At 35.7% G+C, this 26,532-nt stretch overlaps 1 protein-coding gene across 4 annotated transcripts in view; it reads left to right on the top strand.

Annotated features, from left to right (window-relative positions):
• The window catches only part of FILIP1 (filamin A interacting protein 1), a 206,666-nt gene that overhangs the window by 21,617 nt on the left and 158,517 nt on the right, over window positions 1-26,532 (top strand). For 2 of the 4 annotated variants that reach the window (XR_012033964.1, XM_072832320.1), the window contains exon 1: window positions 6,077-6,574. The exons of the other annotated variants lie outside the window; for them this stretch is intronic. The gene's annotated coding sequence lies outside the window, so the exon portion shown is untranslated. Of the gene's footprint in view, window positions 1-6,076; window positions 6,575-26,532 lie in introns of those variants that run through there. 4 annotated transcript variants of the gene reach the window in all.

The raw sequence follows: 26,532 nt of genomic DNA on the forward strand, positions 1-26,532 counted from the left end.
CTTATGGCCAATCTTGTTTCATTATTCTCTTGTCCACTTTTCTTCCTGTCCTGACAGAGGGTTGTTTTCAAGTAAATCCAAGACACTATATTATTTCATCTGTAAATATTTCAGAAGGCAAGGACACTTAGATATCATATATTTTAAATTATTTTTAATTTTAAATTATATTATAACAGACAAAAAACACCTTGGTAAATGTAAAAAATCATGAATTACACAACCTGATTAGTTTTTGCAAATTGAATACATTGGTATAACCAGGAAGAAATAGAATATTACCAATGCCACAGAAGAAGCCTTTCTTGTGCCCATTTCCAGTTGTGTCCCCACCTCCCAAGGGTTACTGCTATTCTGACTTCTAACACCAAAATTTTATTTTGCTTGTTTTTGAACTTGGTGTGTATGGAATCATAACGGTGTTTTGTTTGGGTCTGGCTTCTTTCACTTAACATTTTGTTTGAGATTTATCTGTATTGTTATATACAGTTCTGGATTGTTCATTCTTATTGCTGTAGATAGCATGCCATTGTCTGACTACATTACAATATACCTATTCAATTATAAAAAGCACTAGGCTAGAACTTCTAGTGTTTGGCCATAATAAATAGTCTTAAATTCTTTTATTAACCTTACAGAAGAGGTAAAGTAGTCTTAGGTAAAATAAAGTAATTTGCTAAGTTCACACAGGTAATAAGTAATGGAGTCTGAATTCAAACTAGCTTTGCTTGACTTCAGAATCCGAGGTCTTAACCAGTGTGCTTCTAAGGCAGCCTGTTTTTCAGAGTTATCTATCTAGTGTATATATGCAAACTCATAAGCTCTATGGAGAAAAGTGCATTATTCTCTATGGTTCTGTACCCAATCACTGGTTTCCCGACTCCGTGTCTATTTCTTGGAGAGTAAATGTCCCATCCCCTTGTAGAAAATTATTGAGTCATCCATTACAACTAAGAATTAGAGCATTGAACAAGAGTGGGGGATGACTCTGGAATAGGAAAAGAAGAAGGAAATATACTCAGGAGAATGTCAGTTGACTCTATTGCAAAGTAGGATGCTTATGATCTTGATAGAATATGATCCTATAATAACTTTCAGAGTTAGGTTCTAGTCACCCAATTTCAACCGCATAAACAGGGAAGTGGGGATTTTAATGTCTAATACAAGCATGTAAATGCTTACTTTGCTCAAGTAAATACAGAAATATTATTATCCTATAACTTTCTAAAAACTTAGTCTTGACTCTCTTTTCTCTGAAGCTGTTGGGAAAATAAATGATTTAATTGAATATTCTACGAATAAATGTATGTGTGACATAATATGTGTTTTGTTAGTGAACAAGAGGACAAAATACTTATTTTATTATGAATATATATAGATAGTACAAAGTATTAGCACTTTTTCATTTATAGTTTTGTAAGATCTAAATATAAGTATATCTAGATTAATGGAAAATGCAAGTATTTTCAAATTGTAAAACCTGACTATAGCAAGTGTAACACAATATTATTCTGATATCAAAGAACTAGTTAATGTATAGTGATTCCTCCTGCACCCCCCTGCATATTGTCTTATGTTTTTTCTTGTTGGTTATATCTTTGAGAAGTTTTGGTTGTGAATGCTCGTAAACATTTAAAAATTGCTTATCAAATCATAGACCAAAATTACATTTTTAGAATGTAATTTTAGAATTTCATTAGGCACTGAACTGATTCATCATAGAACATCATGCATTGTTTGTTTTAGAGAGAATACTGAACAGCTCATATCCTTTGCTTAAAAATAGACACTTTTTTTTCTCAAAGCAATTATCTTCTTTCCAGTCCAATTTTCTCTTCTCTGGTATTCAACAGGACTTCAATTCCAATGAGCTTTTATTTTACTATGCTGATCATGTAGTTATGCCATTTTTTTTCTATCTGCCTCAGAGCTGTAGAATTTTAAATGTATTTTTTGATCAAAGCATATTTATTAAGGTATAGCAAAGCCTATATCTTTTGACCTTCAGTGACTGCCAAGAACAGGGTACTGTGACTATTAAGTGTAAGGAGGCAGTTATGTTGTTAGGAACCAGACTCTAGTTCAAATTCTGATTTGCTACTTATTAGTATGTAACTTTGATCAAATTACTTAATATCTCCATGCCTTAGTTTTCTTGCCTATAAAATGGGGGATAGCCTGTCTCATTGGGTTATTGTGAGAATTAAGTATGTAATTATATGGTAAGCCCTTAGAACTGTGGTTGGCACATAGCATTACATAAGTATTTTTACTATCATCCTAAAATCTATTAACTTTCCTTTGAAATTTTAACAAAATTCAAAATAACTAATTCGCAATCTATGAATTTCTTTCTACAACTTTTAATATGCAAATAATAATGACCCAACTCTGTCCAGAGAGCTGAGAAGCATTTCCCATAAGGTTTGGCTAAAATGCTTTAACATTTTTTCATCTTTATATTGTTCATTTGCCCGCTCAATCATTCCTATTTATTGAACACTTATTATGGTGCTTGATTACTCAGTAAGGAATAAACAGGAAATATTCTCTACTACCTGGAAGTTTATATTCAAGTCTCAGATCCAGGCAATAAACAATAAAAGAGATATTTGTTTGGAAACTCTTTTTATGACCCTCTACTTCTAACTTCACTTTGAAGCAAATGCCAAATTGATTAATTTTTAACTTAAAAAAAAATCCCTATGCCTCATTAAATGAACAATGTAGTAAAAGTTGGTTTTAGAAATGGATGTAGAAATAGTGTCCCAACTCTCATACTTAATTTATTTGCTCCTTTTCTCATTGATATTATTAACCCATCTTCTTATTAAAAAGTTTCATCATGACTCATTTTTGAAATTGGGAAATTCAGCTTTAGTTTTAAGTTTATCAGATGTTCTCAGAATGCTCACACTTCAGACTGTGGGAAAAGGATGCAGCTGAACAGTAATATATTAACAATATGTGTTGAAAAATCAGTTCCTTGTTGACTGTGTACAAAACACAAATTTCTAATAGCTCTTAATGGCAGTACTTCCTCTGTGGATTATGTAGGAAATTCTTTTGTCTGAATAATCATTCCCAGGGGGGAAAGCTTTCAAAATAAATTCACTTTATACAGAGGGATAGAGAATGCATGTATATGTATGTGTGTGTGTGTGTGTGTGTGTGTGTGAGAGAGAGAGAGAGAGAGACTGATTATTGTGGAATACTGAATTAGACAGCACATATGCCTTGTATAATTAAAGAACATAATTTGAAGGTAGCAACAGTATCTAATTATATAAAATACTCTGTGTGCTGTTGCTTGTCATCACATTGTTTAAATAAATTAATAGCAACAATGGACCGCTGATCCAAGTGTTATAGAAAACAATGTTGGGAAGACTAGGTTTTCATTAAGAAAAAAAACAAAAACTGAAAACTCTAATTGTATAGTTAGAGAAGAAATAACTATCATGCTCCTTTTGGAATTACCTAGGCCCATAAAGACAAAGTGGATTATTTCCCCTTAGTTATCTTGACTTGGGTTACAAGCTTCTCTGCTTCATTTTGGATTGGAGACATCTAGAAAGTGAACTTTTAATAGGAGTGAAATGCTACATTCCTGGAGTCCTCTTTAGTGAAATAGTTCTCAACTTGGTGCTATTACATGTGGGGTATGTTGTATTGGGTGTGTGCCTTTTCCAAACAATAATTTCTCCACACCCCATCCCTTTGTAATTTTTAAAAAGTTCTCCTGGTGATTCTATACTATGGCCTAGTCCAGTCACACACTTACATCTCTTATCAGAACCCACTTTTTAGGGACTGTGAATAGACTGTTTCTAAAAGATCCATTAGTGTTCTAGATGAGTCAGTTAATTTCACAGAAGAACACTTTCATCTTAATAGAAGTCTTTTTTAAAATTGAGTTTGGCCCAGACCCAGAAAGACTAAGAATGTGAACAAATGCAATTTTATATATGAATAGTAGTAAATAAAAGGGAAGATATGAATGCTGTTAGTGTGGTGACTGGAATGGGGGGAACAGAGATGTTTTCTAATGGGTTGAGGTGTGAGGGGTCAGCTAATCTTGGAAGTGAGGGTCATTTTTTTAAAAAGAAGGACACACACACACACGCACACACACACACATGCATGTACAAGTGCACCTACGTCTTGTGAAAAGTGGTAGCCTTTCCCAGAGAGACATTAGGGTTATCTAGTACATAAGCCACTTCTCATAGATATGCAATGCTTAAAATACTAAATCCATGCCTTTATAAGTCTGCTTGGCCTAACTTCAGTTTACATGTCAAAAAAAAAAAAAGAGTACCCTTAGACTGATAAATTGATCTTGGGAAGGGGGTCAACCTTTATAATGGTGTTGGTGAGGTTTTGTCAGGGCAATATTCTAGTGTGTTAACTAATAATGGGGTGTTTGTGTCCCTTCCTATTACCTGTGGCTAAAGGGATCTCTCTCAGTTCCTCTTACTGTTAATTTCACATATGCAATAAGATAGTCCCCAAAACTAGTTAAACACACTTTTCCCCCCATAAGTCTTACTCTTGGCAGATTCATACTATTTGATGATATAAAATAAAGCAAATAAAATATCTTGACGCAGCCTTCATGTGAGAGTTCAGGATAGGAGTGACCCTTCTCTGGTTTTGGAGCCTGGAGGGTTAATGATGAAGTGAGGCTGTCAACAATCAGAGGTGTTTCAAGTCCTGGTTTTTCTGAGTGTTCTCCACTTCTTACTTTGAATGAATGACCTGAATGAGAATGCTAATATTTTCCTTTTTAACCTTATTCCTTTAAAAAAGGGGAACCTTCAAAAAAAGGGGGAGCCCTCTTGCACTGTTGGTGGAAATGCAAGCTGGTGCAGCCACTCTAGAAAACAGTATGGAGGTCCCTCAAAAAGTTGAAAATAGAGCTATGACACAGCAACTGCACTACTGAGTATTTACCTCAAAGATACAAATATAGTGATCCAAAGGGGCACCTACACCCCAATGTTCATAGCAACGATGCCCACAATAGCCAAACTATGGAAAGAGCTCTGATGTCCATTGACAGATGAATGGATAAAGAAGATGTGGTATATATGTAAAATGGAATAATACTCAGCCATCAAAAAATGAAATCTTGCCATTTGCAATGATGTGGATGGACCAGAGGATATTATGCTAAATGAAATAATCAGAGAAAGACAATTATCATATGATTTCACCTATATGTGGAATTTAAGAAAAAAGACAGAGGATCATATGGGTAGGGAAGGAAAAATAGAATAAGATGAAATTGGAGAGGAAGACAAACCATAAGAGACTCTTAGTCATAGGAAACAAACTGAGGGTTGCTGGAGGGGGTGTGGTGGGGGATGAGGTAACTGGGTGATGGACACTAAGGAGGGCATGTGATGTAATAAGCACTGGGTATAAGACTGATGAATCACTGGCCTCTACCTCTGAGACCACTAATACATTACATGTTAATTAATTGCATTGAATTAATTAATTAATTGAATTTTTAAATAAAAAATTGTTTAATTGCTATATTGTATACCCAAAACTAACACTGTTAATAATATGGAAGTTAAAATTAAAAATTTAGGGGCACCTGGGTGGCTCAAAAAACCCCACCCTAATTCCATTAAAAAACGTGATATTACAGGTATTCATTTATGTTAACCTGATTTTAGTAACATTCAGATATACAAGCTGGTCAAGTCTGATATGACAGGGTAAGTCATCTAGCTATGAAAGTAACACACCAATGTAAAAAACTGTCCAGAATGACCTCTTTCTGTGAATTTTCCCAACAGTCATGGTACATTTTTAAAAGGCTTTTTTTTTTTTTTTTTTTTAATTAAGGAACGTTTATCAGAGAATGCCTAATTGAGAAAAATATTGCATCGGTAAATTGCTCTGCTCTAGACAACTGCTGCTCTTTCTTCTTCAGATTTAAAGTCCCAAATCACAATCCGTTTTAAGAGCTTCAAGTAATAATTACCTCTGTGTCCTTCAAAGGGTCTGCCGGTTTCCCTACACTCTTTTACAGGGTGAGCAATGCTGTAGCCACTGATAACCCAGCTGCCGAGGAACTGAGTAAAGCCGGCTCCAAACTTCTCAGCTGTTGACAGGCTTGACTTGCTGAGAACACTGGTTAAATATAGCACGCGCGAGCTCAGCTCCTCAACAAAGTCATTGCTCCGACAGTGTTGTGAAGGGAGCAGAAGACGAGAAACCTAATCTCAGAACCCAACAACACCTAGCAACAGTTGAAAAAACTTTTAAACAAAAGTCTGGGTGGGAGATCTACAACAGCCTCCAATTTCTGCTGATCGGGATTTCAGGGAGAAGAAGCTGCTTTTCCCTTCCCTCTACTCAGTTTCCTGCATGACTTCAGCTGTTGGCTAGTCCTAGGAAAGAAAGTGGGAAAAGCTTTTTCCTCTGTATTCTTTTTGGGCTGGATAGTTTTCCAGGACTCCAGTCTCTCTGGGGTTGTGGGACAAGCCACTGGGTTCTTCAAAGGATAAACTACCTGCATAAAGGACATACCCTTGGTTAAACAAGCTGCCGTCAGGTAAGACCAAAATAAATAACTATTTACTCTCTTAAGAAATTTCTGCTTCCTTAAGATTCTGTGTTGTCAGTTTCCTTTGATTCTTACTGTTTCCACTATGTGATAACACATTTAAGGAATTATCATAATCATTGTGGATTATTTTTAAAGAATCAGTAACATCTCTCTCGGAATTATACCAGTTCCTTTTTAAACACAAAGCTTGTTACAATGTTTTAATAGCCATCAAAATATTTCTGCCAAGTTATCATTCTTGGGCAGGTAACAGAAATATGGCAAAGGACAACTTCATGGTTCCTTTCACAATTAAGATGGCTAAACAACGAAAGAGATTTTTTCCCTGGAAGCAAAGTAACGTTCATTTACTGAAAGTAGCTGAGCAGCTTGTGTGGTAAATGAGAGGAAAGTCCTGTATGGTATTTGTGTTGCTGTACTTAAGACTTGCTGCTATCTGCTTCTCCCTTTGCCTGATTCTCTGATTACACTGGTACACCTTGTGCTGGTTCTGACCTGGTTACATTAGAATCACCCCAAGTGCTTCTGACTAGGCACAAAATACAGCTGCTATTAAATCCCTACTTTCGCAGTTGTTGAATATAAACTATTTGGGAGAATGTCTTTTTGTGATTTAGAAAAAAATAAATGGAGTAATTGCTTGTGTATAGATAAAACAGATCCTGATTTTTAAAATTGAAACAGAATTTATTAGAAAAAAAACTTCGTATTAAAGTTGTATATATATGTATGTGAATATTATAGTGTGAAGGAAACCCTCCTTTATCTGTTGGTATATTGTCTCCCCCTTCCATGCGTTGCCATGCAATTTTATCAGAATCGCTTAGTGATTGATATCACATTGATTCTGACAAAAGTTCTGGCTGAATGTTAGGATATGGTTACTGATACCAGGTGTCTATAGTTGGGCTAGAGTTGCATAAGAAGCCTGTTCCTTTAGAAGAATATGACAATTTGAATGGATAATCTAAGGATAATATATAAGAAGATACAGATGCACATTTTAAAAGGAGTTATTTGAGTCTGTTTTGTCAACTTAAAGAATTTACCTAAGACCAGTTTTGAACAGGTTGTTGTTGACAAATGAGAATGTGTCAGCCCCTTTCAGTAAATGTTCCTATTTTAAGAAAAAGCAATTAAAGCTAATATATCAAATGTGCAGGAAAATGAAATCGTATGTACATTTCAGTATGTACAGTGCTTCCTAGTTCTGACTGCATGATCAGTTTCTGAAGTAAATGAAACTAATCATATATAATGAATGTATACAAGGACAGTGCAAAATGCACTTTGGTAACCTTGGTATCAGGGAATGAAACTCCTGGTACTTTACTGGAGATGAAGTATCTTCATCTTGAAAAAGTTCTGAAAAGTCAGAACTACATGCTTTACATTTTTCTTGTTTTTATCTTAGGAATGGTCACATTGTTGGCTTACAAATGTATGTGTAAGGCCAAAGTATGCCATTAGTTCTAGGCATGTAATTTCTTTTGGAGTCAGTAGATCAGTGTTAAGTAACTGAATACAGCATTTGGCCCTGGGTGAAAGCCATGTTTTCTGATGAATCGATTTTTGATTATCATTGTCTCCATGGCTGTAAATTTACCTCCGAGAATCAAAACTAGCGCGGTTAGACCATATGCTTCCCTCCAGTATATGAACAATCAAACCCACCGTGAACCATATAGATTCTGTTCTCTTGTTCACTCAAATTCACGTCTGTGTTATTTGCAATCTACCCTTTCCCCTTCATCATAAAGGTTGTTAGATTCAATTGCTGTATCTATCCTACCACACTGAGGCCTCTTCCCTTCACTCTCAGTCCGGATTGTAACAGTGCTGCTCTCCGATGACCCCCTCATTGCCATCCAAACTATATTGCCAATGACCACAGGGTTAATTTTCCTAAAACATTGCTTTACTTGTGTCTCTACTCTTCAGTTATCTTCTGGGACTCCTGGTTGCTGCCAAACACCTAAGCTGGGTATTTTGAAAACCTTCCATCATCTGGCACATACTTAACTTTTCCAGTTTCAGCTCCCACTACTCAACAACAAGTGTCCTTCTGCTTCAGATATTTCAGATTTTGGGCCATTCTCCAAACACATGCACAGGGCACATTTCAAAGCTACACCTCGGCCTGTTTCATTCCCCCTGCCTGGAATACTTTTCCTCTCCTTCCCTGTGTAGAGACCTTATCTGCTCTTTAAAGCCCAATCAGTGCTTCTACTTTCACAATGATTCCCTGACCATACCTTTTTAGAAGCGATTCCTTTTTAGACAGTTTGGTGCTCTATTAGAATTGAGGTATTTGGGGACAGGGTTTACATCTTTAAATTCAGAACAATTTAATGAAGCAATTAGGTGCAAAGCATTGTCCTAAGCACCACTTGGTTTTAGGGCTTTTTATTGCCATGCACACGGTGGCTGTCCTACTAACATTTTTGGCTCTAGATTTTTGTTGATGAGTGCATGAGAAAAAGTGTAAGTAAGTATAAAATCAAGAAGAGCAACTGTTATGTGTGTAACTTTTTATCTCAAAAATTGCTCAAGGCACGTCTTCATAGTTCAATATGCACGGAAAAGTTACAAGTAATTCTAACTATGCTCAGGTACCTGATTGTGGAGATGATGTACCTCTTGAGAATGAACTAGAAAGAAGTATATATAAAGACTGTATATATACATGCTTGTCCTGTGTATGCATCTACCCACCTAAATGTTATAACTCATATAACTTTTATCATCTTTTGGTATCAGATTTAATTTGGTTCTGTTTATTTAAGTCATGGCTCCTTTTATTTGCGGGCCATCATGGATTACAATCTGGCCCAGAACATTAAAATATTTATATACCATATTATGATCCCTCTTTCTTTTTTCCCCTAGATATTTAAAAATAGAGACATTTCTCAGATTTATTTTTAACCACTTAGGAAACCTATAGCCTTACTGTGTGAAATAAAGCATGAATTATGATTTTGAAGCAATTTTTGTGTCCACCAAAAGAAAGGTATTCTTTTTATATTTTAAGATAGCCAAGGAGGTTACTTCTAAAAGTATTTAGTGAGAATCATAGGATTTTTCCCAATGAAATTTGTGAAATATTCAATATATTCACTTAGTGGTGGTTTTCCTATAGTTATATTTTTAATTCATTTGTTAGAAGTGAAAGTTGGGAAAATACACAGTCTAAACTCATGCGTTTTTCTTTTTTGGGAGATGAACATTTCTTCATATAAAACAGGTGCCCTAAGAAATAGGATTTTACAGAGCTTGTTTAGTTTTGTTTGTTTGTCTTATTTTATTTCTCTATACATGTGGGTTTTAGGAAAGTATCATTAGGAAGTGAGGGGGAAACCTTAGGTTGAGATCTATTTCAGCAGAGAGATTTAAGAGAGGATGTTGGTAACAGTTTGTTAGAAATATGACATCTGAAATACTGCAACATAGATTCGTTTATACATTAATTATTTTTAATATATATAGCAATAGAAAGATAAGCTAATGCAATATATTTTGTTTCCTTAAATCTGAGTTGAAAATACAACAAGGGTATTGGTATGAAGGAGGAGGCAAGGAAGGCTAGCAGCATAGGCAAGCCAGATGGCCTGGATTCAGATCTCCACTCACTGTGACCCTGGGCAAATTACTCTCTGTGCCTCCGTTTCCTCATCTGTAAAATGAGAATAATAATACTATCTTCCTCAAAGAGTGGTTTGGAAGATTAAATGAGTTAATAAAACTCAGTTGCCTGGTAGACTTTTCAATAAATTTAAGCTATTATTGCTTTATTATCACATCCTAAATGGAGTTTTCAGTTTATTTTAATCTTTCTTGCACGCAAAATTCTTAGATACAGATAGCCTGTGAACTCAAGTTCATAGATCATAGGAAAGGCAGAAGAATGTATTGTTTAAATTTGGAATCCTGTTTGGGACATACTTTGCTGCTGGGTACTCTAAGCACACATAGTTTGAACGCCAGCCAATAATTTAGTATGGAATTTATGTTTCAAACCCTCTCTTATCACTCAGCAGTCTGCTGTCTTATAGAATCATTACTAAAAAGGCTAAAAAATCACCCACAGCATAGACTGTTCTATGGTTTCTATATTTGCACTTGGAGATAAAGTGTGTTTATGTATTGTGCTTGGCTGTCTCTTTTATAGCCTACAACATTGGGTAATGTACGGCAGTGGAGATTTCCTCCTCTATAGAAAATATACTACTAATTTTATTACTCTCTATTTCTTCCTTTAGATGTTTTGTTTTGTTTTATTAACAGATAAAATGAAAAGACCAAAAAAGGTCATCTCATGCTGGCTTTAACCTTACCAAATAGAAATGAATTCTTGCTCATCATCCTTAGTCCTATTCATTCTTCTTAAACACGATAAGAAAGTATATTCCAAGGCAAACAAACAAACAAACAAACAAAAACGCTGTTATGTCACAAAGATGTATGTGTATTATAGGGCACTTACTACTATGCATTTAATTTAACAAAAATATTTCAAACACTCTTATAAACAGGGGAGTTTCTTAGTAGCTTTAGCGCTAACAAACCTTATGCCGGGTAGTTATGGCTTTGACCTGACCATTTGCTTTATTTTTCCCAATCAAAAGGATAAATTTTTAAAAGATAAGGCAAACTGAGGTTTAGAGTTGTCATTCTTTAATGAAAGCCTTGCTATGGAAAGAAAGAAGGAAGAAAAGAAAAAAAAAAAAAAGAACTTTCCCTGGCTTTACAGAATACATTATCACGGCTTTAGGGTGAAAATATATTGGGTTCTCTTCTTCTTTTTCCTTAAATGGTCATTCCTACTCTTTGGCTAATCAGAGAAAGGAAGAGGCTACAGGCAGAGTTCTACTTTTCCTGTGGCAATAGCTGAGGCAGTTTGATTTCAAAGGCAAGGCAGGAGTTATGGAAGAACTTAGAATAAGAAAAGTCAAACATGAATTGAGCAGCTCTAGCTGGCTGCTAACCAGCTGATTGCAGAACATGAGAAACTCCCAGCAGAAATGAAGTAACAGGACGTTAACCAGCACCCCAGTCCCTGAGAGCTTTGCTTAAGCCACAGCAGCACTGAAAAGTCAAAAGAAGGTTGGTGTTGCTTTTCCTTTTTGGGAAATGGTGTCAATGTGCATAATATTGGGTGATTTATGTGTTTCGGAGGTTTGTGAAGGACAGACTAGAGCATTTTAAAGCAAATGCAGGATTTATCTCAAGTTATCTGATTTTAATTGAACTCTTAAGGTTCAGGGATTTTTCTCTTTTCTTGCTTAAATTCTGTCGCTTACCTCCTTTACCAAAACATAAATGAACATGATAATTGTTACTTCACTGGCCAAAGATCTTATATGTCTACCCTTGAATATAGTCTTTTTTTTTAAACTTTTGCAACAATTGTAACAGCAATCTTCCCAAGTTACTTTGAAGAAATGAATTATCTGCTGCTTATCTTTGTAAAGAAAAGGTGTAGGAAGTCCACGAAATGAACTCAGCAGAGTTGGCCAAATGCATTCTTTAAAAAATGATTTGCTGAAGATTTAAAGCCAAAAGACAATTTGATTAAAAACAGTAGACTGTTGACATCACCAAGACAATCAAATTACTGCCAACTTGCCTTGTTTATCTAAAAGATCTTTGTAAAAATAAGGTTTGTGTGCGTGTGCACACACACGAGTCATAGGTGATATGGTAATAGTGATAAAAGGATTTTTTTTATATCTTATTTATTTACTTATGTCTTAAGTAACTCATTTTAGGGTCTGCTTCTTTGAGGTACCACAACAAAACAGGAAAGGAAGAGGCATTGCTGAGTTCATAATGCTATTTCAGTGTGGTAGCCTAAGTCCATGAGGAAATGACGGCCTGGGCCTGTATTTGGAGCCTCACAGTTACTGTGACGACAACACACACTACTGGAAAACAAAGATGGTCTGCTTGCCAGGGTGAGCTGGGAAGAGTTTTGCCAGCTCAGATTTTTCCTAATTATTCTGTAAGTCTTGAAATGTGACACTGGAGATATTCAAGGCTCTTTGTGTTTCAATAACTGTTTAGTAAGTGATACATGCTTGGGCAGCCTGGTATTTGGATTAGGGAGGGGCCTTACACATAAGCTCAACTTTCACATGTTGTCTTGATAGATAGCATCTTCTGGTTTGGGCATCCCCAAACCAACTGCTTTGGTCACAACCTGTTATTTGTTCTGGTGCCTAAGGAAGCCAACTGCATTGGTAGAGTTCACTCCTCAGGGGCTTCTCAACTTTTGGTCATATATCCCTACCTTCTATATGCCGTTCATTTTGGAGATCATTGCCCAACATACCAGGAGTTCCTACCAATTACTGTGCATCTGAATCCCAATTCTTATAGATGATATAATACATAATATAATAATAACTATATATAATACATATCACCTATATAATATGTTATATAGCTATATACAATTATTTAGTATCTATAGATGATGATAATACTAGGTAGCATATACTGGAGATTATTCTGTGCCAGGCATTGTACTTTACCTGGATGATTTTATTTATTTCTTACAATAACCCAATGAGGCATTAATTTTATCACTATTTTATGGATTAGAAAAATGAGGCTGGTAGATGGTAACATGCCCACTGGTAGGTTGAACATTCAAACCCAGGCAGTTTGACCTTAGTTAGCCTATATTTTCAACCACTTTCTTGTAATGTAGGCAGTTGTTCAAGGAGCCAAGCTTGGGTACTGGAATGTAGAAGTTATTATTCTTTGACAGTTTTTGTTGGGGCAATATGGTTCTTTTTTGGAGGGAGAGGGGCAGAAGGAGAGGGGGAGAGAGAGAATCCCACGGAGCTTGATCTCACAACCCAGAGATTATGACCTGAGCCCAAATCAAGAGTTGGATGCTTAACTGACTGAGCCACCCGGGTGCCCATGGTTCTTGGTTTCTACATTGCTGAGTTGATTCCCTGGGAGAGGGTAACATGGAGCATTTGCTTTATTTATTTATTTATTTATTTATTTATTTATTTATTTATTTATTTATTTATTTATTTATGCATTTGCTTTTATGAGTTATTATGGCTGCTCTTATAGCCAAATCCTTTGATACCATTGGGCTTTTGGTCTCCTTGTTGCCTCTGTTGACAACTCTGAACCTTACCTTCTGTTGTAACATTCAGAATGCTCTGTAGATCTCTACTTTGGACATTAGAATTCAGTTTGTTAAAGTGGGTTCAAGAGGGAGTCCTACAAAATACTTATTCCAGGTGCTGGTAACAGTGTTTCTTGAAGAAGTCTTTGGTAGTGTGGTGCATATATATTGGTTGGAGGAAGCAATAAAGAAGGGGATAGAGGGTCTCATTACATGTAGGAGCTCTCTTAGGCTCCCCAAAATTTTGTTTAGGTAGAGAGTTGTCAATCTGGCAGCAACTTGTTTCTTCAGGAAAAAGCAGAGAGTTTGCTATTGCTTAAGGAAAACTACCTGATACTTACAGCCAGGAGTTTGCTACTGTAGATGGATAGCATGAACTATTTTATTTAATTCTTTTATCTTTATTAACCAAGAATGACAATTAATGATGCTAAATGTCTAATCATTTGGATATAATTAAAATTTTTGAGTTTCTGTTTACATGTGTGGCATTTAACTTTTGGATTATCTGAAGTAAAAGGAGAGAAGTTCTAATAAAATTTTGATGGAGCAGATAATGCTTTGCTTTTTTTTTTAATGCTAGTGTCCATAAATACTCTATCAAATATCCCAGGTGATGGGACTGAAATCCTAGGAAGATGAATGTTTCATGTGAAGTGAGCACATAGCAGAATGAATCTTGATCCTCTGAAAAATTTTATTCTATGAATTGAAAACAGTATCTTGTCAAAAAAATATTAGCATACCTTGAACTCCCCCTCCCCCAACATACACATAAACACTCATTACTGGTCAATACACAGGACTTATCCTATTGCTTCCAGGCTAAACATCTTCCAGAAGCAAATATACTCTTTGCTCTGTGACATAGATTTATTTAATCCAAAATAAAGGTAGTGATAAATTTCATGAAGGCCCTCTGTTTTATTCACATGATCTCTCCTGATTTCCTTCCAACAAATAAACTCAGAATTTCCCTTGTGTCATCTCTTATCTTTATGTAAAAAGGTGCAACAGTATCCAAGGAGGAAAAGGACTGATGTTCCATCCATTGAAGACAAAGGACTGTTGGCTTCTGGAAGTTTTTTTTTTTTTTTTCTTTTTTCTCATTCAGTTATTCTAAATCTCTCTTGGCAACAAAACTGATATGGCTTCTTAAGTGGGAGATATTAAGAATTTATCATATTAATACAAGAGTTATCTGTAAGAGCTCCTGGTTCTCTTGGTACTTCTGTAACTAGTCTGATTTCAAGCAGGAATGGGGGCTCTGAGTCTCACACTGTTGATGATTAGATAGGTTTGGTCTTGGAGCCATCCATGCCCAGCAGGAAACTGAACTCTGAGCTCACTTGGAATTATCAGATCATCTAGTCTTGTGGTTCTCAACACTCCTTGTACATCAGCATCACCAGAGACACTCTAAAAATTCAGATGCCTGGAGCTATGCCCCAGAGCTTCTGATTCAAGTTGATCTGACTCAGTGTCCAAGTATTGATCTCTTTTGGAATCATTTATGAGATTTTAATGTGCATTCAGGATTGTGAATCAGTTATCTAGTACAACCTCATCACTTAAAAGAAGATAGTACTAAGATGAAGAGAAGTCAGAAGTTAAATTCCAGTCTAGTACCCTTTTTACCACGTGATCATTATAAACAATAAAGTAGCTAATATTTAATGAGTGCTTTCTATGTATTAGGCACTAGTAACCCCACAAGGCAGATATTCATATACTCTACATTTTACAGATAAAAAGGCTGAAGGAATTGTCTAAGTTTCCCCAACAAGCATGTGGCAGATCTGAGATTGGAGTCAGGCAATTAGACTCCTCAGTTTGTACTCATAATCTCTTCATTGCTTGATGTTCTGGAGCTAACTGAGAATATAAGGTGTTGATTGGTAGCTGCTTTCCTCTTTCAGCATCAGGGGTGTGTGGCAGCTGGCCTTAATGCTCTGATAACTAAGTGAGATCTCTGTTTGACTAAAGACTGGGTCCTTGCTTTCTCTATTTTCCCACTAAGTGAGCCAAATGGAGGCAACCTGTTCTCTTAGACACTGTTTCAAGGTGTTCCATTTCCCCAGTGAATTTGTTTCTATACACTCTCTTTATTTTCCCTTGTGGACTGATACAATATCTTTTGCCTTACTTTTGGGCACATCTATTTGTTTTTTGAATCTCAGTGAAAATTCTAACCACAAACTCTAGTCTCCTGTTCAGACCTTTGACTTTACCCCTAGTCCTGTGGCTTTGGCTGGATTCACTAATTTCCCTGGGATTCCCCTATCTGGACTTACATACCATCCCTTAACTTCTCATATATCAGCAACAACAGGAAGGGATTAATTACTTTACTTCTTCCAGCAGGTGCATTGGAAACAAGCTGGTCTGTCCCATGGAACTGACTGGTCCCATGGCCAGTGGGTCAAGACCCTGCAGACTTTTAAAGTAGGCAGCATGTATAGAATTTATAGTAGGCAGCATGTATGGAGTTAATTTTCTGATTCATTCTGTAAGTTTGAAATTCTACAGAGCAGCATTTTTACACCTAGGGGAAAATCTACATGCATTGTCTCATTAAATCATACCTTACCAAGATGAAAATCACCAATGGCAGATCCTGTAACATGGATTATTCTAAGCAATAGAAACTAAACAAAAAGTGAGAGTTTATAATTATTCTTATTAATATTATGTGTAAATTTTAAAAATTTACATGATAGATTCAGATATGATTTGGGATGATTTTTAGAATCACATTGCACAAAATAAGTGCTAGTAAGTGTTTGTTAAGTTGAATCTATTAAATGTCATGGAACTGAAAAAAATAATTATCTTGGAATTGAGAAAGCAAACATTACTAACATTTTCATTGATTGGATTGAACATAATTTTTCTATAAATATGGGAATAACAATCAGTGACTATGGGTGATTATCTCTCTGCTTTTCAGTATTCTTTTAACCTATTAGTTACATATTGCTTTTAGAATAATACAAGTTAAAAATCAGCAAACATTTACAATGTCCATTAGAGTAACAGAGAATAACCAACACATAACTGAGTGGAAGCTGGACTGTAGCTGTGATTAGCAAGATATATTTCCAATAACAGACTATAATTCTTACTTTAAATATAGTGGCATAATGGGGCACCTGGCTGCTCAGTTGGTAGAGCATGTGATTCTTGATCTCAGGGTTGTGAGTTTGAGCCCCACATGGGATGTAGTGATTACTTAAAAAAATATAGACAACTATTGATATGTGTAATCACAAATATTTGCCCCTCATCTTTTCACTCATGTACTGCAAGACTTATGAAAAGGAAAAAAAAAAAAGTAACCAGGCTCTTATTGTGGTTTATTAGCTGGAAATGTTCTCATCCTCAGAAATCTATTTTGGAGTTAGGATTATTACACTCCCCTACAAGTGGTAAAGCAACAGCTGCCATTTAATAAATGTGTCTGCTGACAGCTCCAGCTGATGAATACCCTTAAAGTTCCCTATTAGCACCAATACTACCCACATTACTCCCCAAAGGAAATATTGATTATAGTTGCTTGATTTTGTCTTAATTTCACCATAGCTTTATTTCCTGCATCACTTCCCCCAAATTCCAATGATGCTGTTATTTACATCACCATTCACATCTTCCAGGGAATAAAGTCCCAGTGGAACACATGTGTTCCTGGTGATGTATTGCGATGGAATCTCACCAAAATGAACACGTGAAATGCTGAGCTCAAACAGAGGAGAGGACAAGGGAGAAAACCAGATGAAAGTGACTTGTGGTTTCTCGGAAAGTGAAGAATTTTGTCCTTTTGAGAGAGAGATTAGAGGAAAAATCAGAGTTCTTGTTTTTCCACATAGTGTGAATGCATGGTTAAAATCTTACAGCTTGATTTATGTCTGGATTACTTTAATTTCTGTTCCCAGACACTTTTATAGGAGTTGGACTTTCACAGTACTAACACTAGCGCTGTGTGAGAATTTAAGAGGATTTGGGCTATGTGAAAGGAACTGATTATAGAGTGAGATCTATTCAGTCTGCTCATCTCGAAAAACATGTTTTGGACTCAATCAGGCAAGGCCCGTGTATGTAGTTGGAAGAGGGACTAGAGGTGCTGAACTGGAAGCAGGGTAGAACATGGGATCCAAATGGTATGGGATTAGATGATAAAGAGTGGTCCAAGTTAGCAGTGGACATCTGAAGGTCTAACATTAGGGTATGGAATGTCCTGGCAGGCAGGTAGGAGCATGGCTGTCTCTGACAGGCTGAGAGCCAGCATTCAGGCAAGCCTGTTATTAACAGGACCAGGGAGGAGAGTAGAGGGGTGGGATTCAGGGACAGGATCATTCTGGAGGAGTAGTCCTAAAGGCTAGGAATGAGATGTCAAAATTGTAATGCAATGTCAGAACAACTAAGATATGCTAAATGTGAGAGTACTGTGCTAGGGTATTTTGTGTCCCTCCTGCTTCACATTTAGTATGTAGCATTTACCCATTCACTAAGTATTTATTTAGATTCATATGTATAAGGCACTGAGCTAGGGATTGGGATACAGTAGTGAATATTATATGATCTCTACTCTCTAAGAGATGCTGCAGGTAAAAACAATGGCAATTTCTGCCATGTGACTAGTGAGTAAATGGTATTGTGGGAACACCCTCCTGGTTTTGAGTGGTCAGTGATTGGTTTAGTGATTATAGATGGGTTGAAGTGACTCTTGCTGTAAGAAAGAGCCTCAATAGTTCATTGAGGCTGAAAACAAGAGAGGGCCTGGCAAACAAGATCTAAGGGAATGCAGCAGAAATGAATGTGATTAAAACTTTCGAATATCTGATTTGTTGCAACAAGTCCACATAGCTTTACAAATGGTGGACAGCTCATAAATTACATTCTTTAGTTACATGCTAATGTTAAGTTTTTAAAGAATAATGTGATGAAGAGGATGCACTATATACATTCATTTTTATTAAACTTAAATCTGTAGTAGCCATAATGAGCCAGCCAAATATGCATCTTGTAGGCTAGAAAATTCTTGACCCTCACCACACTCTGAGTATTCTTTCAAAAACATGACCACTCTTCATGTATCTAAAAGGGGGTGATGACTACTTCCTATAAAATTATTTGTGTTAGGACTTTCACAAACTTGTATACTTTGAAAAATACTTACATATATTCAACACTTCACTTAAAGTGCCTAACTGCTGCTGTTGCAAGAAACATAAGTGAATAGCCAGGAAATTTTTGAAGTGTAAGTTGGAAGGATTGCCTTTCCACATATTAAAATAAATTTTGAAACCACACTCATTGAAACACTTTGGTAGTGGTGTCAGAATCAGTTCATATCCAATGGGGAGATTAAGGGAAAATAATAGAAAGACCAGAAAAATAGACACCTACATAAAAGAAGTTAGTGTTGGGAAGGAGAGGCATTTCAAATCAGGGGAGAAAATATGGATTTTTCAACACAGGTTTAAATAACTGGGGAAAAAAAAGAAATTAAATCTCTACATCATATCTTATACCAAAATATACTAGATGTACCAAAAATATGTGTAAAAAAGGAAACTGATATACTGAAAGATAAATAGATAAAAGGGGGGGGGGGAGATCTTCCTAAAAGACAAAAAAGCAGTAAAACAAGACTAAAATATATGATTCTATAAAAAACTGAAAACTTTTACACAGAAAAAAAACCTATCTTATGAACCAAATACAAACAGCAAACTAGACAAAAATTCTTTTGACAAAAATAATCAAGGACAAATATTCTTAATATAAAGAGCTCTTTTAAATGAATAAACAAAAGAGATACAACAACAGAAAAGGGGACAAATGACATCGATAAACATTTTATAATAAATGTGTGAAAAACTATTTAACCTCACTGATAATTACAAATTCAAATTCAAAGAAGGTAGTAGTATTTCAACAAACAAAACTCTAAAGAATCCAATACCCAGTATGGCAAGGATGTGAGGAAATAGATGCTATATGCTGTTGGTGGGAAAATCAACGAGGGCAAGCTTCCTGAAAAGCAATTAGACAATATGTGGTAAAAATCCTTATAATCAGAAGAAAAATAAGGTCACTTCCATTTTGAAAAATAGAAGAGTCAACACACATGTGATGCTTTTGAGAATGCATTGTTTCTCTTCCTCCTATTGTTCTCAAATATTGTCTAGTTACTTCTAAAAGTTTGGCAGACCTAGAGGCCTTTATTTAAAAAAAAAAAAAAAGTGCACATACTTCTTCCTCAGTGCTTGATAGGCTTTCCTAGGAGAGACCTTGCTCCATTAAGAGTTTTTGAAACAAGTCTGCATAGTCCATTTTGCCTATCATTGAAGTGCTGAGTCTATCTTGATGGCAGTGCATTTCCTGAGAAATGTTATTATCAAAACCTAAACTGATAACCAAGTGTGTCTCTTGACACACTTCTGACTAGATTATGAGGATGAGGGACCAAGTAGCAAGTGGATGAAATCGGGGAAGAGAGCAAGGAATTCCTTACCTTTGATTATGGTTTTACGAGAGAGTGAAGCAGAGACTCAGAAAGTTTGACTATCTCAAAGTCAGGTAGCTTATTAAGTCAGGTATATGAATTCACAGATGAGGCACAGTATTGTGTAGCCTATCTTCCTGGAATTTGGAACATGACCCATCTTGGATTATTTCCCAGGATAATTGTTGTATGAGAGCTCAGGATTTCTCTGTCTCATCGTGCCACTGGCATCTCCACATATTGGGCTTTTCAGAACATCAGCAACATACTACTCATCAATTCTATCTCCCATTCCAGGAGATTGAGGGAGGCTAGTTACAGAATGGTGTGTGGTGTGCTTGTGTCCTCTGAGGGGTCTCATGAGGGTGGGACATACTGTGAACAATGCCTAGCTACTTCCCCCTGGTCTGAAAGCAGGGAAATTTTGTGAGTGGGTAGGGAGCAGTGATGTCCTTGAATGCTAGCATTCTTATTCTTTCTTTTGGGAAGTCATTTTTTGGAAGAAGTCATTCCTGAAAAGTTACATTGAGTGAAGGCAGGCACTAAACATTTTAAACTAAGCTGATTATTTACATCATCCTTTGTTGTTTGGTCCTGCAAGATGCACTGAGATGAGCAGTGGAGCTCATTCATTACTTTGATTGTACTTCCAGGTATTCTTTTTCATACATGGGACTTAACTAAAGAGTTTCCTTTATTTCCTTCATACCCACTGATAAAGAGGAATGAGACCAAACATAATAGGTGTATGTGTTATTGCACTTCACCTTGCTCACTTTGTTTTTCACAGATATTGTTTTTTTTTTTTTTTTTTTTTTTTTTTTTTAGAAATTGAAGGTTTGTGGTAACCCTATGTTAAGCAAGTCTATTGGTGCGGTTTTTTTTCCCAACAGCATCTGCTCACTTCATGTCTTTATGTCACATTTGGTAATTCTCACAATATTTCAAACCTTTTTATTTTTTAGTATATTTGTTATGGTGATCTGTGATCAGGGATAATGGTTCATTAAAAGCTCATATGATGGTTAGCATTTTTTAGCAACAAAATATTTTAAATTATGTACATTTTTAAAGACATAATGCCCTTGTACACTTAATAGCAGTATAGTGTAAACAGAACTTTTATATGCACTGGGAAACCAAATAATTGATTTGACTTGCTTTATTGAGCGATACTTGCTTTATTGTAGTGATCTGGAATGGAACTTGCAGTATCTTTGAGGTAGGTTTATGTATATAATTCTGTTAATTAGAATGTAAGTGTGGGATACCTGGGTGGCTCAGTTGTTGAGTGTCTGCCTTTGGCTCAGGTCATGATCCCAGGGTCCTGAGATTGGGTCTGCATCAGGCTCCCCTCAGGCAGCCTGCTTCTCCCTCTGCCTATGTCTCTGCCTCTCTGTGTGTCCTCATTAATAAATAAATAAAATCTTTTTTAGAAAAGAATGCAAGTGTGCATAATAGCAACAATTGTACATTATTTCCAACTTGTATTGGTGATTGCTAGATCAAGTAATTTAACAATGCATTATTCAATGAGTTCACCACATTGTCCATTTGTAGCCCTCTGTTCTTTAAACATCCAAGCCAAGGATATTCTCTTGTCTCTGCTTCTTATCATTCTTTATATGCTTTCTTATATACTCACTGTAATTATGGGAATTGTTTCTTCTTCTTCCCTTTCCATCTGGGTTTAGGTCTTGATATGTGTGGGTTTTGCCCTCTCCTTCACACTAGGGCCTTCTCCTTCAGAGAGTTCTAGTCAACTTTCCATGCTTTCTTTCTTTCTCATTCTCTCCTCTTTTTCTTCCTTTGAGAACCTTTCTGTTATTTCTTCTGCTAAGCCAGTCATAGAGCATCCTTCAACATTAATACACATGAAAGCTATAGAAACCAAGATACTTTTATTAATGTCATAGATAAAAATTATTATTCACACAATAATTTGTTACCAATAATTAATCTTCAATCTCAAAACTTATTTTCAATTTCCAGTTAAAACTGTTAACCCCAATCATTCTCTGAGAAATATGCACCTTGGGGGAGGGACCTGCCATTTCTTCTAGATTGATGTACAACAGAGCAGAGTTTGAAGTACAAATTACCACTCAGTATGGAGGTCAGATTAGATGCTCTGGAACTGGAAGATGGTCTGACTTGACTATCTTCTCATTTTTTAAATAAGCCCAATACCCAAAGTGGGGCTTAAACTCATAACCCTCAAGAGTTGCATGCTCTATGGACTGAGTAAGCCAGGTACCCCTTTTCTCAGTTTTTTATACTTGTTTTTCTGTTCTTGAATTTCCTACCTTTTCTACATTAAGAGATTGGAAGAATGTGGTGAGAGTGCCATGATTATAAGGGATATTGTATGCTCAGAAAAAGGTCAGAATCTTGGGTACATAAAAACCTCAGCTAAATTCCCCCAAATTTTCCTAAGTGCTGTATTTAAAGGGCCATTATAAATTGTATGTTTAAAATATGTATACACTGTGTATTAAATATAATTTACTAAAATATTCTTGAATATTCTATATAATGATGGTGTAAAATTACTTTTTTTAAACCCAATTTAGTATCCTCATTGAGAGTGGTTGATTTATTTGTTTAATTTGGTTCAAACCAAACTAAAGGTTACATATAATCTCCTATGCTGTGTATGATTTGGACCTAACTATAGAAGCAATTGTCTATGTGTTTTTTCTATTTAATAGCCCAATTAAGCAGAATGGTAAATGGAGAATAATAATATATTTAATAAGAAAGAATTGGTCATTTGAAAATGGTTTAATGAATTAGTTCATATGGCCAAATAGATAAGAAATATTTTATTTTATTATTTTTTAAAGACTTTATTTATTTATTCATGAGATTCATGAGAGACACACACAGAGAGAGAAGCACAGACACAGCGACACAGGAGGGAGAAGCAGGCTCCATGCAGGGAGCCCGACGTGGGACTTGATCCTGGGTCTCCAGGATCACGCCCTGGGCTGAAAGCGGCACCAAACCGCTGAGCCACCCGGGCTGCCCAGAAATATTTTATTTAAATTCAAAATGCAATAAGGTTTTTATCTGGAGGTCATAATGCCAAAATTGTATATATGTATGTATGTATAACCTGTCTTTTTCCATGAAAGATTTAAAAGGTTATCATATAGATTTGGAGGGATTGTTATATGTTGTCCCAAATAAAACTAATTTGCTGTATTTTTATTTTTTATTTTCTAATTTTTTAAAAAAAGATTTATTTATCTGAGAGAGCATGAGAGAGAGAAAACATGCATGGGAATGGAGAGAAGCAGAGGGAAAGGGAGATAGAATCTCAAGCAGTCTCCCCATTGAGTGCAGAGCCCAATGCTGAGATCATGACCTGAGCTGCAATCAAGCTATATTTTTATTTATTTTAAGTTTTTATTTAGAGACACACACAGAGAGAGAAGGAGAGGCAGGCAGAGGGAGAAGCAGGCTCCATGCAGGGAGGCTGACGTGGGACTCGATCCCAGGACTCCAGGATCATGCTCTGGGCCAAAGGCGGTGCTAAACCGCTGAGCCACCAGGGCTGCCCTCAAACCATGTCTTTAAATTGCTATACATTGCTTTATTTTTAAATAAAAATTTTCTTGGCTAGAAAATGCATGGACATTTAGCTTTCTCCAAAATATATTTGTTTTGTTTATTTTTTAAAAAATTTCATATAATCATGACCTTACAGAAAAGTAGGAGTTTTTTTTTTTTTTCCTGAACCATTGGAGGGTAAGTTTCAAACCTGATGTCCCATCACCCCTAATTCTTTGGTGTGTGCATTGTCACAAACAAGGCTATTCTCTTACATAACTATGACATAAACATCAAGATAGGAGATTGGTGTTGATACATTACTACCATCTAATCCTCAGGACTCATTCAAGTTTCCCAGTTGTCTCAGCAATGTCTTCTATAGCAAAAGGATTTATTTCTGAATTACATACTGCATTTAGTTGTGACTCTTTCGCTTAATTCTGGAACATTCCCCTAGTTCTTCCTTGGCACTTTTGAAAATTACAGGCCATTTATTTTGTAGAATGTCTCCTCATTCTGGGTCCGTCTCATGTTTCCTCATGATTAGATTTAGGTTATGCAACTTTGACAAAGTATTTGTTTTTAATGCCCTCAAATGCCTTCTTTGATACTAGAATTATAACGTTAGTAACACATGAAGGCTATAATCTAAATTTAGATTTTCCTATGATTCCATCCTCTATAACTTTAACATCATTTTTCACCTTTATTTAGCCTATTTTGCTGCGTGAATTGTGGTAGAAAGTCTCACTATTTACTGGCTTTGGTAGTCTGACTCAGGGTTTCTCAACCACAACATAATTGACATTTTGTACTGGATAATTCTTTGTTGTGGGGACCTGTTCTGTGAGTTATAGGATGTTTATCTTTATGAATCGTTAGCGTCCATCCACTAGATAACAGTAGCCCTTCCTAGTCTTAAGTTGTGACCACCAAAAATGTATTTAGACATTGCCAAACATTCCCTGAGGGGTGAAATTGCCCCAGGTTGAGAATTCTGGGTAGCACATTTCTTTTACTGGTCTGACCTCTATTGGTATTCAGAACTTCCTGAAACAGAAACAGAACACTTTAGGCAATTTCTTTTCTTCTAATTGAGTTCCGTCTTCTTTTAAATCCTACCAGGATATTCTCACATTCTAACAATGATATTTTCTTTAAATACTAAATATGCATAGTTTTAACTTAGTTTCCAGTGGGCCCTTGGCACCACATGAGACTTGCCTGACAAAGGTATCAGAACAAGACTTTTTTGGTATTTGTATCTCTTTAAGCCTTTTTCATCATTCAAAGTCTAATAAGAAAACAAAAGCAGGTACCTCACACTTTCCTCCTAGTAAATGAGACTTTCTAACTCCATTGTTCTCTTTGTTCCATGAGGGCACTTATTGTCTGGTCTATACATTTTGGGAAGTAATTATTTTCTGTTTAGCACTTATTTTATACCTTTTTGTTTGCTTATTTTCAATGTACTGTTTTGTCTTCTTATCTCACTGAAGGCTCTTGAAGGCAGAGATATACCTCCTTTGTGTTCCCCACAATCTTGACATATTGGCTAAACTATGTGGAGTGAATACTCAATAAATATGAAATTCAATTCAACTACTTTTGATACAAATACTTAAGAATTGAGTATTTTAGAATATGACAGATCCCTACCAAGCTTACCTCTATAGAAAGCATAGAAGAGAGATAACATATCAACTTTTCTAGTATTTTGTGTTTGTTAGCCATTTACCTTAATATTCTCCTGAAACGAATGGAAGCTATATCTATTCTGTCAGTGGGAAAGTGGGCTTATCTCAGTTTATCTCATGTAAATGGTGTTAATGCTCTGACTTGAACTGTCCTACTTTGAGAAGTTTTCTCCTTCACAGTTTTTTCACTTTTTGAGCAAAATTGTGGCCAACTGCCCCTCAAAAATTGCAGAATATATATGTCAGCACTTGAAAGTTACCATAACAACCAGCTGAATTTTTCTCTCACTTGGTAAGTTTGGTTAATTATAACACATTTTTTTTTTCAAAAGCAATTTTTACCTTTCACCAAGTCCAGGATGCTCATTTTTTTGTTGTTGTTGACTATAGAAATGATAGGATATTTTTCAAATTTTGACAAATATAGAGATCATATACGATTTAGTTATCATGTCAAATACTCTATCAGAAATATGTTTTGCTAAGAAAAAAGTAATTTTGTTTTGGGTTTAGTGGGGAAAAAAACACTTTATTAAAATTAACTACAAACCCAAGCAGTTCTTCTAGTACCAAGTTGGTAAGCTTCCTTGCAGTGCCTGTAATATTTTAACAATAAATATTTTTGAGATATAGATATAAATGTAAATATGTTTAGTTATTCCAAATGCTCAGTAAATAAGTCATATGAAATTCTTCTTTACTAAGTAATGAAGTTGGTAATAAAATGTTCTGAGAACATATTGTTGTTTTTAAAAAGATAAGAATGGCTGTTGGTATTTTAATAAACTTAGAAGAACAGATATATTCTCCAAGATGGTATTTTTTTTTTTACTTGCTATGCAGCATTATGCAGTCTTAAATACCAACCAGTATTGTTATAAATATAGTGATTGCAGAAATATATATCAAGCAGGCTTGGGACTTAGACTGGTTGGCCAGTGTTGAACCTGGAAAACTGACAATTTTTCCATTCACCTGATCTGTCAGTAAACTCAGAAACATGCCAGAGTTGTCAGTAACCATACGT

This window comes from Canis lupus, chromosome 7, assembly GCF_048164855.1.
Source record: "Canis lupus baileyi chromosome 7, mCanLup2.hap1, whole genome shotgun sequence".
In the NCBI taxonomy this organism is placed as follows: Eukaryota; Metazoa; Chordata; class Mammalia; order Carnivora; family Canidae; genus Canis; species Canis lupus.